Raw genomic sequence first — 13524 nt, 5'->3', positions numbered from 1 at the left:
ATCCCTCCTAGACAGGTCTCCTGGAGAGGAGAACAAGACAATACCATTGTATGTACACTTAATAGACAAGTGAACCAAAACATGAAGAAGGTAAGGACTACGTCCCAGAGGAGCACTGGAAATGCCACTTATGCCAAACAATTCCAGTGTGAAATCCAGATGTTTAAGTACTCGAGGACTTAGGATACTATAAGCATCTTCATGCATTGGTGGAGTCATGCAGCCATCTTATCTCCTACTTCGGGAATACTGTCTGAAGGGCACACTTTGCTTCTAGCTGTGTCAACATCAGTGTTTCAATACACACCAGGAATGACCTTTGAAATGATCCACACTTATGGTACTTCAGTTCACATTGTGGACTGGTCACAGCACGTGCGCACACACAGACGCACGATGGCCTTCATGTGAATCTGTCCTAAAAGATGAGGTGTGCATCTGATGCTCTCCACCTGCTAATGAGCTCTCTGCAGACAGGCACAGACTAGTGCTAGTCCAGAGGAAAACCCCTCAAACACCTGCTGTGTGACTGCTGGCTCCTCTGCACCAACTGTTTTGTTTTGCAAATCTACTCATCTTGGGCTACAACTTGCTGAGAGCCCCTAACACAGCTACATGGTAGCTACAGGAATCTCCCTGTTAAAAAGAAATGTTCAGAAGTGCTGGAGGCCTCACCTCTTGCAATCCTGAATTCTGTGTCATGTTCAGCCCAAGGCGCGTTCACAGCCATGCCAGCTGCCTCCCTAGAAAAGGGTTTAGCCACAAGTCCTCCTAAAGTGCTGGTGCTTCTGAGCACCATATTCACTGAGTGGAAAGCCAGGAGTATTATGTGGTAGCCAGGTGGTAAAGGCACTTCCCTGAGGAGAGCATCTGCGGTCTGCCTGGAGGTAATTTCATATGCATCATGCAGCAGGAGATATGAACATGAGCCAGCAGTGTGCCCAGGTGGCCAAGAAGGCCAACAGCATCCTGGCTTGCATCAGGAATGGTGTGGCCAGCAGGAGCAGGGAGGTGATTGTCCCCCTGTACTCGGCGCTGGTGAGGCCATACCTGGAATACTGTGTCCAGTTTTGGGCCCCTCACTACAAGAAAGACATTGAGGTGCTGGAGCGTGTTCAGAGAAGGACAACAAAGCTGGTGAAGGGTCTGGAGCACAGGTCTTATGAGGAGTGGCTGAGGGAACTGGGGTTGTTTAGCCTGGAGAAGAGGAGGCTGAGGGGAGACCTTATCGCTCTCTACAACTACCTGAAAGGAGGTTGGTTGTAGTGAGGTGGGTGCTGGTCTCTTCTCCCATGTGGTTAGTGATAGGATGAGAGGAAATGGGCTCAAGCTGCACCAGGGGAGATTTAGATTGGATATTAGGAAAAATTTCTTCACGGAAAGGGTAGTCAAGCATTGGACCAGGCTGCTCAGAGAGGTGGTGGAGTCCCCATCCCTGGAAGTGTTAAAAAAATGGGTAGATGTGGCACTTCAGGACATGGTTTAGTCTAGTCTACCCTTGATTGGTTTAGTGTGGACTTGGTAGTGTAGGTTAATGGTTGGACTGGATGATCTTAAAGGTCTTTTCCAACCTAAATGATTCTATGATTCTATGATTCTGTGCTTCTATATTAACCTCTGTGGCATTAGAAACCAAACACCACTATTCCCCACCTGCTTGAGATGCTGTTTAGGTCAACGCACCCTGGGACTCTAGTGAAAATATATACTATACAAGGGCCAGGTTTCCTGCAGTCACAAACTATACAGCGGGACTCTCTTGCATCTCCCATGGCTGTCTGAAGTGTGTCCCCCAGTTAGCTTCTAGGGCACGTACCTCCCCCCATGCACTGCACAGTCAGTTCAGCACCTGGCTGAGGTTTGTGAATGCCCCTCCTGGAAGCAGCTGCCTAAAATGTAAGTGTAGCAATGCACAGCACAACTACTCTCACCCTCACTGGTGGGTCTGGGCCAGCATGACAGGTCTGGGGCCAGAGCCAAAACTAGGAGTGCAACTCAAGCATTTCTTTTGCATATTTTGTCTATCTAAATTACATTCTCAGATACACAAGTCACAGACCAAGGTGATTGCAATACACACAGTACCTCCCTTTCATTGGCACGAAAAAAGAAAAAAAAAGTGTTTTAAAGAAGTCAAACTATAACCTGGGTGGTGTTGTTTATCACCACCACAATGACAGCCTTTAATTCTGTGCTAATTTGAGTCAATAAGAGATTGCCTGTGCTAGCAAAGGAGTACAGATTGTGATAGTTATTCTTGACACACTGCTTGCAATACATAGCCTCCAAGGATACTTCTATCCAATGTCTTTTAACTTTCTTCAGTTGTGAATTACGGTCTAGGAATTTCATTACATGTTCATCTATAAGGTTGCATAAGACAGAGTGACTTACTCCACATGCCCCAGTAATGGGACTATGAGAGTAAATAGGGTAATGTGTTAATGTATGGCCCTTGGAGGACTCACCTGACCAAAAAAAAAAAAAAAAAAAAAAGGAAAAAAAAAGGGGGGAAAAAAGGGGGGGGAAAGGGAAAAAAGGGAAAAAAAGGAAAAAAAAAGGAAAAAGGGAAAAGAAATGACACAACAAGGAATAATGGATTTAAACTAAAGAAGAATAGATTTAGACTAGACATAAGAAAGAAATTTTTTTACAATGAGGGTGGTGAGGCACTGGAACAGGTTGCCCAGAGAGGTGGTAGAGGCCCCATCCCTGGCAACATTCCAGGTCAGGTTGGAGGGGACTCTGAGCACCCTGATCTGGTTAAAGCTGTCCCTGCTCACTGCAAGGGGGTTGGGCGAGATGACCTCTAAAGGTCCCTTCCAACCCAAAGCACTCGATGATTCTAAAAAAGGGGAAAAAGGGGGAAAAGGGGGGAAAGGGAGAAAAAGGGGGGAAAAAAGGGGGAAAAGGGGGGGAAAAGGGGGGGAAAGGGGGGAAAAGGGGGGAAAAGGGAGGAAAAGGGAGGAAAGGGGGAAAAGGGGGGGAAAGGGGCGGAAAGGGGGAAAAAGGGGGGGAAAAGGGGGAAAAAGGGGGAAAAAGGGGGGAAAAGGGGGGAAAAGGGGGAAAAGGGGGGAAAAGGGGGAAAGAAGGAAGAAAAAGGATGGGGGGGAAAGAAATTCATGGAAAAAGGAGTAATTGACAGCATTTCTTCACACCCTTAGCAAGACAACATCTGTTCAAATTAGACTTTGTGAATTTGATATTATCTGAACAGCATGTCTGGTCCAAAGCCACCAATAACTCTTTTTCCCTCTTCTCCCTTTTCTACAGAAATAATCAACTCTAAAACAGATTCCTTGGAAAGAGGTATGCACAAATGAATATTTTTATGCCAAACAGAGCTTTATTAGCATCAGTAAAATCAACATGGGTATAAGGGATTGCTCATTAAAAGGTGGAATCTTCATATTCTGCTCTTCCAAGAGCTGAGATATTTTAAAGACAAACATATTTCTTATTCATCTTTTCTCCCTGGTGACAAGTTGCTATTGGACACCTTATTTAATAGCTTCGCAAACACTCCCTGTAAAGAAGAGTGAGAAAATTTATCTCATCTGAAAATGGATTTTCTTTGAGCAGGAAAAATACACAGATCCAGCTCACTTGGCATGAGGATTACCATTCTGAGACAAGCTTAAACTGTCACATCCATCCAAACACTCTTTTTTTTTTTTTTTTTTTGTTTTGTTTTGGCCACAATGTTTAGAAAGAGAAAAACGGGAAGGGGTACCCTATAGTTAAAGCCTCCTTAAAAACTGTAATTATTCTGCTTGGGTGTATTGGATCTATGGAGCTGACCACTAAAAGAAAGGAAATTTATATATTTAATTTTACTACTGGAATTCACAAAATGCAATTTTCAATGTCCCATGCAGAATAATTCCTGCAGACAAAACTGTAAAGTCTTATGTGTGAGTATTTGAATCAGAAATGCTGGCACATTTATCTAACCACTGTATAATGCACAGTGGTCACAGGCATACAGGAATAGAAGAACAGTCATACCAGGCCAGATCAAAGATCCATCCACTCAGCATGCAGTTTCTGATAGCAACAAGTAGGGGATACCTACAGATAACACATAGAATAACCCTCCCCCTGAATTGTCTTTAGAAAATCAGCAAACTAAGGGCAGTTAAAATAATTCATGAACTTCATCAGATGCTGCTAATAACAAAATTAAGCTGTGGTCTGGCCATTTGCATTCCACAAGCAGAAAAATAAGAGCCAAAATTAGTCATTACTCATCCTAAATTATTTGTTCACATCTAAAACTATTTCAACATATGAAATTATTTACAGATGTTTTTCTTTAGCTAATAATTACACTTCACACAAAGTAAATTATTTGCTTAATGTTTAGCTACAAGTTAGAAAAATTTGGGACATCTGTAATCTTAGATCAACTTTCAAAGAGAGGGACAGATACTTTTAACAGCTTTTACAGGAATTATTTTCCCTTCTAGGCTGATCCAGAACAGCAAATCAATACCACAAAGGTTATGTTATGCCTCTTTTTGCTGCAGAACAGCAAGCTCTTGATGATTTGCTTTTTGTAAATGGCTCATTATATTAGTAGAAAAGTCATGCATTGTCTGTCTCTGAAATCACTATGCCTTTAGGATTTTTCTCCCTTAATGAAGTATAGTGGCTCTTGAAGCTAGTGGTTAGAAGAAAGTTTGCTTTATGGAAAAAAATCTGAAAATTTACACATGATTTCATATACATGGCATCTTTGTCATGTTAGGATTGAAAATACTCCCCCACAGCTACTGATGAGAGTTCTCAGCTTTTTTAATGCCATTCAGTTATTCACTTTTTATGCTAGGTAAGGAATGTCATATAACAATAAAATTAAGCTGCTTACAGGAAATATGCAATAAACCATCCTCACTCAAGATAGCTAATGAAAACTGGGATTCATCAAATTCTGCTGAGATGAGAGACTAACTGCATCAAGAACACATTTATCTAACATTCTGGCAACAGATAAATATACAGTCTCTCTTTTAATTAGAAAATCTGTCTCTCTCCATTTGATTCTATGAGGCATAAACATGAATAAAATGAAGCTGCATGCTGCACATACTGACTTACAAGTTCGTTAAACAGAAATGATGCTTCCAAGATGATTTTGGTTGGCAATCAAGGCATCTGTGCTACAACCCATCCAAATGGGGGATCCCTAACCAAGTGCACACTTAAAAGGACAAAGCAATCTGACCTCTCGCTCTGCTGGTCACTGTACAAACAATGCCCCAGAAAGAGAGGCACGTACTTTAAGGGGACTTCAGAAATGTAGACATAAAGTCAACCTGCTGCAAAAGGAGGTGGCAACAGCAAGCATAACAACTGCGCCGCAGGTGAAAGGCTTGAAAGGGAGCAATAGAGCAATCATTTGGGAATGCACAGAGGAGGGGAAGGCTGCCCTGCTACTGTGGCCTGCGGTGGAGTCAGCGATGGAAGAGACAGTAGCACTTGTAACACACCATAGCCAAAAAATGAAGCACAGGATCTGAGCAGAGGTACTTGGCTATTTAAGCTGTGGCTGCTAAGGGGGCACAGTGTTGCTGCCCCTCCGCTTCTGCCCACCATGTTGCTTTCTCCAGCAATCAAGGAGAAATAGGGGAGTCAGATGTAGGTGGCTCAACCTCTGGCTCTTCTCTCCCTTTTCCTGCTTCTCTGCATTTATCTACCCTTTCCTCCCTCTCTTGGTCCTGTAAGTTTTATTTCTTGACTCTATCCATAATACAATATTTTTCATTAAACTGTACTGAAAAGGCAGGATATTTGTATTGCTCAGGCTCAGGTGGGGATGAAAGAATAAATGAAGCTGGAGGCTGTGTGCTCAACAACTTGATAATTTCTATTATAGATCTTATTGTTAGGAACAATAAAGAGAAACTCTTTTTGTCCTTAATGAAAAAAATAAAAATAAAGGAAGTCAGAGGCATATTACACTTTAAATTGTAGCAAGTAGACTAAGAAGAAGAGACATTTAAGCAAATGACAAGAAAAACAAACAAAAATGGGCTTTGCTTTTCTGCCATCCATGGCAAATCAAGCCCCACTCTTTTTTTATGCTTATAGACCCTAGAAAAAACACACTTTTATTAAAAGATAAGTTGTTATGCAAAACGAATTGACAAAATGACCATCAGAGCACAGGCAGAGGCCTCAGTGGCGAGCTAGGCCAGGCCAGGGCTGGTGACCGGGGCCAGCCACAGCCCCGCCATCCCCCAGCACCACCACAGACCCCGGGCCGGGCCAGGAAGGCAGCCCCCGGGCCGGGGCCGGGCTGCCCAGGGGTCCATCTCAAAAGCAGTTAACCTCTTCTGACAATCTCCTCCCACCCCTGTGAACGTATTTTGGCTTTCGTGGTGCCTGGTGGAAGAACTACAGACCAGGTCTTTCCTTCTCCACCCACACTGCTACACCTGCAGACATGAGGAGCGCAGCAGCCCTCACAGCTGCAGCCCCCGAGGGCCGGCCAGCGGGCCCGGGGCAGAGCAGCCGCGGGCCTGACGGGCTGAAGAGCAGCTTTTCAGCACACTTCATGCTAGACCAGCATTTCAAAGTTAAGTCCAACTCTTTTTATGGCCTGTCATTCAACAACGCTCATTTTATTTCCCTCGGAAACATCCACTGGAGGCGCACATTTATAGCTAGGTTTTGAAGCTACCTGTGCCAGTCTTCTGCCGGGACAAGGGCTGTGGCTTTGGCATGGCTGGCAGGGGCAGGGAGATGAACCTGGCAGCAGGGGAGGGAAAAATGGAAAAAGTCTTGTCTCGCAGCCCTGGATGCAGGCTGAGTCTAAGCCGATCCCGGGGCTGAGGCAGGTACCTGACAGCTTTGGTGATGCCCAGATAAATTATGTTTGTCAACACCTGCTCTGGATGACTTCCAGAAAGGAAGCAGTAAAATATAGCCAGTATGTTAAGAATGTTAGAAATTAACTTACTACTTCCGGCTTTCATGAGTCTCTTCCTTCTATACGTATCAGGGGAGTCTTTTGAACAGGGAGTTTATGTGCACGCGTACATGCGCTTCCTAAAAGCTTCCTAAAGCAATAGGGCCTCTTTTCAAGCCATGTCCTCAACAGGAGCTTGTACGTTTACTGATATAAACGGAAGAAAAGTGCAGCATGGTTTGAGCTTGTACTCTTCTTTCCTTTCAGCTGAGATGCTTTTTCTCTTTCCTGTCCATTGATCCTCTTCGTGAAAAAAATGTTCAACTTCGTTGTAGCTGCCCTTCGAATGATCTTCAGGCAAAGGTATACTAAGGAATGTAAGAGATTTGAGTATTTCACCTGCATGCAGTAGGGCTTGACAGCCAAGATATCTTAAATCTTATTCTTACATACAGTTTATACAATTTTAACTATGCTAAAGCAATACAGACCGTATAATGTTATCTTCATATGCACATATCTCTCTATCAGTACATCTTTGTCCCCTACAGGAAAGCAGTAACAGCAATGATATAAGGCATTTCTAGACTGGTATAATTAAATATCCCTTTGACATTACACTGTTATAGCTGTATTAACAAAAAAACCCTGTGACTGACAGCACTAATCCATACAAAAACTCCTTTGAAATTCTTCTAAACAAAACTATACGCTTTGGTAACCAATGCAACATATCACATTAGCACAGGAAATACAAAAATATACAGTTTGCTGAACTATGGAAAGATTACTATATATTTTCTTCCCAGTGACACACACAGAACATTACAAATATATTTGCAAAACACAAGAAGGAAGCAGATGTAGACAATACTAGTCATATATTTAAATGGAAATCTGCAGGTTTTTTTTTTTTTTTAATTGCTTTAAGCAACTGTAGATAGCAACCTAGTATTCACAAGGTAAGCCCTTATCTGGAATACTGTCTCATTTGAACATTAAGTGCTTTTTTCAATTCACATATCAGAATGTTTTTAAAGAAATACATCTTGGTTTCTATGCTTTCAATATCAATGAAGAGCTGCAAATCTCGCTTCTCATAACATTAATTTCAAGTGGCTCTTGCTAGGAGACAAGGCTTCTAAACCTATCCAATAGAATATTTGAATTACCCAACTACACATAACATTTTTCCTATTTCCCTCTTTACTGACTAATACAAATTTTATGTAGTGACAGAATAATGCCACAAACACTATGGCATTATGCTACATGCTAAAAGAGTGCACGTTCTCTCTCACGACACTTGAACACTACACCTGTAGGCTTTTGGGATGTAAACCAACAAAGCAATACATTTCAGAGGTGAGAAAACTTAAATTCTGGAAGATGGAAGTAAGTAAGGATGCCAGCCTCAGTGAAAACTGGAATCAGTTTTCAAATCCAGATTCCTTAAATTAAGTTCAATAACTTAAGTTTTAAGCATGAAGTTTGCAGATATTCAGAACACAAATTCAGAGGGAGAGCCAGGCACAGCAGTAGTGCATGCCATTTTCACATCACATCTCTGTAGATTGGCAGGGAGCCAGCAAAAAAATTATTTTTAACAAAGAGAAAAGCAACTTTCACCTGATAAAAATTTTAATGACCTTCAGACTGAGAACTCTTTACTTTATTTCCTTCTTGCCCCAAGTTTTTGCCACCCAAAAATGCCCAATAACCTAGCATGTTTCAAATATCTGGTCTATTTATTTTTGTATTAGTACTACAAAAAGCATAACATAAACAGAATGTAAAACAAAAAGAACTTTTCTTTACAACGTAATACCAGTTTCTTACAGAAATACAATTATTATATCTTACAGAGAAAAAAAAAAGGATCTTTAAAAAGAACTGCAAAGAATTCAAAGTCTCTCTCGGCCCCTCAGGTGCAGTTCTGGCCCGGTAACTCCAGAGTCTGACATGGGTTCCTAAGAACATGCTCAATTCCAGCTCTTAAGACCTCAGGTTCATTTGGTATTAATCCCTTACGATGATATTACAACTTTTAACCTCAATGTATTCATGTAGAGAGAATTACAGATTTTGAATCTACAACTCAAATTTTGAATTACAGAATTGAAGACTTCTCAGCAGTGTACTTGCGAGCTAAAAGCCCTATCAAAACCAGAAAAGGACTTTTTCTCTTGTCTATGTCAAGGCTTGGTTCACACAAATGCTAACCTTAGGAAGAAGAAAAGCTCATTAAAGAATGTTGTGGCAAGTTACATGCTATAATACTGTATTTGAGCTTTCTCATGACAGATAGGAAGGTTCTGATGCTGAACTATCAGGCCAGAAATCAAGATCTGAGATAGGTTTTCAGCTCAGTCAGATTCCTTTCTGATTGTGACAGCTAGTAGTTTTTCTATTCCTTTTTTCTGCCACACTACCCATCTCTATCTCCTGATGAGAAAACAGACTCAATACTTCAGTTTTGTGTTTCCAAATTGTTTTTCTTTTAGAAGCACTTTATAAAGAGGGTAGTTTCTGTTTAACAGCTCTCCTTACATGTGTTTCACCAAATGTATTTTCATTACATGAGCTATAAAACTATGGGCCAAACTCTCTCTTTTGAGAGAGTCCTTGACACCAAACCGTGTTAATAGATCCATTGAGGCATAAGAAGTGGAATGTTACCTAAAGTAGTGTTTCTGAAACTGCAAAATACCTCCCAGTTGGCTGATCATACAGGTGACTGTTGTTGCACATGTACAACTGTTACCTGCTACAGAAACTGGAAAAATGTGAAGTCACATGGCTAAAGAGGAATAGATGAAAACCAGGTTATTTCCCTCCTCTGCTTAGTGAAAGAGAAATTAAAATTTTAGGTCAGTTCAAAACCAGACAGGGTTTTCTTCTAGCTCTTTAAAAATCTTTGAGAAGAAGAGTTGCAACATTTCACTTTGGCAGTATCACATAATTTCTACCTTTTCTTTATTATTGAACTATTTACCAAGTTTAATTGACATAATACTTAATTCCTCCAAGAGCAGCAATTCTAGGAGGTAAATCTACCATTTCTGTGTACCTCAGTTTCTACCTTTTCTATATACCTCAGTTTCTACCATTCCATTTCCATGTCAGCAGTAGATACATTGGCCTAAAAGTCTGTTAACTGCTCTATCAGTAACTCTGAAGCAAAGCTAATCAATCACTTGAACACAGGACCAAGGAAAGCTACACACTCATGTCTGGCTATTTTTCTCTGAGATAGAGTACAGTTCAAATATAAATTACAAGCTTGATGAAGGAATTATGAGATAAGGTGTTATGGCCTGAGTTGTACAGGAGAGAAGACACAATTATATTGGTTCCTTTGAGTGCTTCCATCTCAAAGTTTCTGTTAATTGACTCTCACAAAAGGCAATGCCATAACCAGTGAAAATTAAGAGTATCCATGCCAGGGAAATATTCTAGAAGATGATACAAAAGCCACTGTTACCATTTCATTAGCTAGTGGAAGGCAAGTACTAGAAAGTATGATTTTTAAACTACATGGCAACACACTCATGAATATGAAAAACTTTTGGCAGGTATGAATCAATACATTGTCTTTCTGGCATATAGTAGTGGCAGAGACACACAACAAGAGAATTCAACCAAACTAAACCAACATGTTAAGGAATTTTAAATTTTAAAATAAAATATATATAGTAATCCAGAGAGATAAATTTATTAGAGTAGATTCAAAACAACAATAAGATCAATACATTCAGAAGCCATGTGGTATAGTGCTTATTTATTTACAGTTGTGACTTCAGAACATAGAATCATAGAATCATTTAGGTTGGAAAAGCATCTCTGATGATGTCAGTTGCAAATAATGTCAGCAGAAGTGTTTACAGCTGCTTAGGATGCTTAGGGGGGAAATTAAGTTGCTTTTTACCACTGGCAGAGTACTACAAACATTATTCTTGAATGCCGCTTCAGGAACCAGCATTCAAACATGGTGGTCAGATTTAGAACAGAAAGCATCTCTGCATCTAAGTGCATGTGAGTGCCACAAACAGCAAGGCTAGGTCTGTAATGACTGCCATTAAATCCACACCGCCATTTACCTCTCCGCAGCATTTTCTGTTTACTTTAGGGCAATTTACCATAAAACTTAGCCATTAAAAACAGCTATGCCTAATGTTAGGACAAGGATGTCCCATGATGTGTTTCAAAATCTAAGCATCCACACACTTAAGATTTTTATTACAAAGGCTGTTCAGGACCTATATTACGGTTCTCTTATGCCAGTATCAGTGAAAGGCAGTGCTATCTCAGCTAGACAATTTGCTATTTAGGGCTTGAAAGTTTTGTGCTGAGGGATTTTATTTTCACTTGAATTAAAACTTTTCATTTTACTCTTTGCTGTTTAACTTTGGCGTTTGAGAGAAGCTTCCCGGGGAATAAATTTAACTTGTGGTATACTACTTATTAGTATATGTTGAAAAGTTGCTATCAAGGAGGCTAAGATAATTTCACAGGTCAATGGCTGATGAGTGTGAGCGCTGTACTTCCTCAGGTTTTATGGCTATATGGAGTGGGAAAAGCTATTTATAATGTTGTCCACGAGGTGGCAGGAAAAGTTAACTAAAGCTTCATTGGTCCCTTCGTGTCAAGTTGTAATGCAGGGGCAGGAACGGCTTCCGCTAATTAATAGACCCATTACGAACTGGTGAGCACAAGAGTTACCATAAGAGAAGGTGACAAAGTCTGGATGACGCATGGGTTACTGAAAAATAGAAAAGCCTCTCGTTGAATACTTGGTTTTTTGGATCTAATGTCTATGCGTGTGTAATACGTGCAGTTATAAACACACTCCATTTTTAAGGAAATCCGATCTGCAACAGCATTCCAGAACTGTAATTAATATCTAGAGTCCAATTTCATTTTTATTCCAACCTCATTTCAGCTTCATTTTATGGAAAGTAGTCTTGCAATACTCAATTTGTCTGAAAGGCAACAATACAAAGGGATCTAGCGGCAAAAAAAAGAAAAAAAAGAAAAATCAGTGACCCAACTGAAAACCGTCCGTCACTGATGTTCACACTTTGTAACTGGAACATTGGAATACCAAGTATTTTTACTGAGAAATCTCATAAGTACTTTCATATTTATCCATATTGCAACAAGAAAGCCCAGGCCACAATACTAGATTTTGTACGGAAAAAGTCAGTCCCTAATTTGAGTTAAAAATAAAAAGAATGAGTAATGAAAAAATCAGCCTCTGCCCATATTTCCTAGAATTGGTGCTTTGTTCATCCTCTTTTAATTATTTCAAACTCTATTTGTCACTCAGTACATTTTCCTTTTCTTTCACAACCACTGTGCACAGGAAAAAGGATCAGTCTCTCAGGAATTACATACTGGTTAGGCAACAGCCATTAATTAAAATGAAACAAAGTTTTCTGGCTTTGTAGCAATTATTAAATGGTATTCACTTAATTTTGCTTTAGTAGAACACAAAATAACTAAAGAAATTATTCAAATTTGGCCAAAATACAAGCCTTAAGAAAAAATATCCAGAAAACTGTTTTTCATAAGTTGGTAATTCATGTAAATGGACAGCCTGGGGCAAGAATGCCTAATACTATTACTTATTCAGATGTTTAAGCGATAATTTTTTGTTTCTAGAAGCCCAACTACCACAGTATGCAAGTTACATCTGGAGAAGAGGCATGAAGTAAACAAGTTCTCTTTTGTTATATGCAGCACAGAAAATAGCTACCCCCAACATGCAGTGAGCAGTTTAGGCAGCCTAAAAATTTAGCAAGTATCAAGCTTCTATGATAGCAGATCAAGCCATGCCGCAGGCAGCCTGTGACAGAGCGCTGCTGCAGATTCATGTGTGCTCTGTTAATAGGAAACTTCTTAGGTGATGGTGTCTTAGTAATTAGGAACTTTCACCCAAGTTAAATGGCAGTGCTAAGTGCAACGGAGAATTAATCTGCGCAACATGTTCTCAGAATTTCCCCTCACTTTTTCAGCTTGAGGGAAAAATAAAATAAAATAAAAGGCATTTTCTGCAGAAACCTAAGGAAGTCCAGGGGAAGACCTCAGGACTTTTCTGGCTGATCTGGGTTCTCTCTAGTGTAGTTTCCCAAACTTGCTGAATCTTCCACTAGCCTGTTAAATGAACAGTCATATCTGTCATTGCAGAATGGCTATAAGGTGGCATGCAATGTTACAGACCATACCAATACAAGTGACTGCAGAAAGTCAGTTTTCTCCCTAAAATAACAGAAAGCCAGTAGGCAAAATGCAACTTTAACAATATCAAGGCAGCAGTGGGCACAACAGCCCTGAAATCAGCCTTTATCTCATTCAATATTGACACTTCATACTGGGATCAGGAGAAAAGACCTTTTGGGTCAAAGTCATCATATATGCATGCATGGGCAGAGGCATTGAGTGTGACAAGGTTGTGAAGACAGGAGGCACAACTCTAACCAAAGCAGAACACCTGGATGTCTTCCCCATTCCTCAACTCTGTGAATGTTTCACAGCCAGAGAGAAAACTCAGTGCTGAGCATGCGTGAGACCAAAAAAAGCAGAGATAGAGAAGCCAGAGATGGTGGCAA

Source organism: Pelecanus crispus, chromosome 1 (assembly GCF_030463565.1).
Source record: "Pelecanus crispus isolate bPelCri1 chromosome 1, bPelCri1.pri, whole genome shotgun sequence".
NCBI lineage: Eukaryota > Metazoa > Chordata > Aves > Pelecaniformes > Pelecanidae > Pelecanus > Pelecanus crispus.
This window is presented reverse-complemented; position numbering follows the sequence as displayed.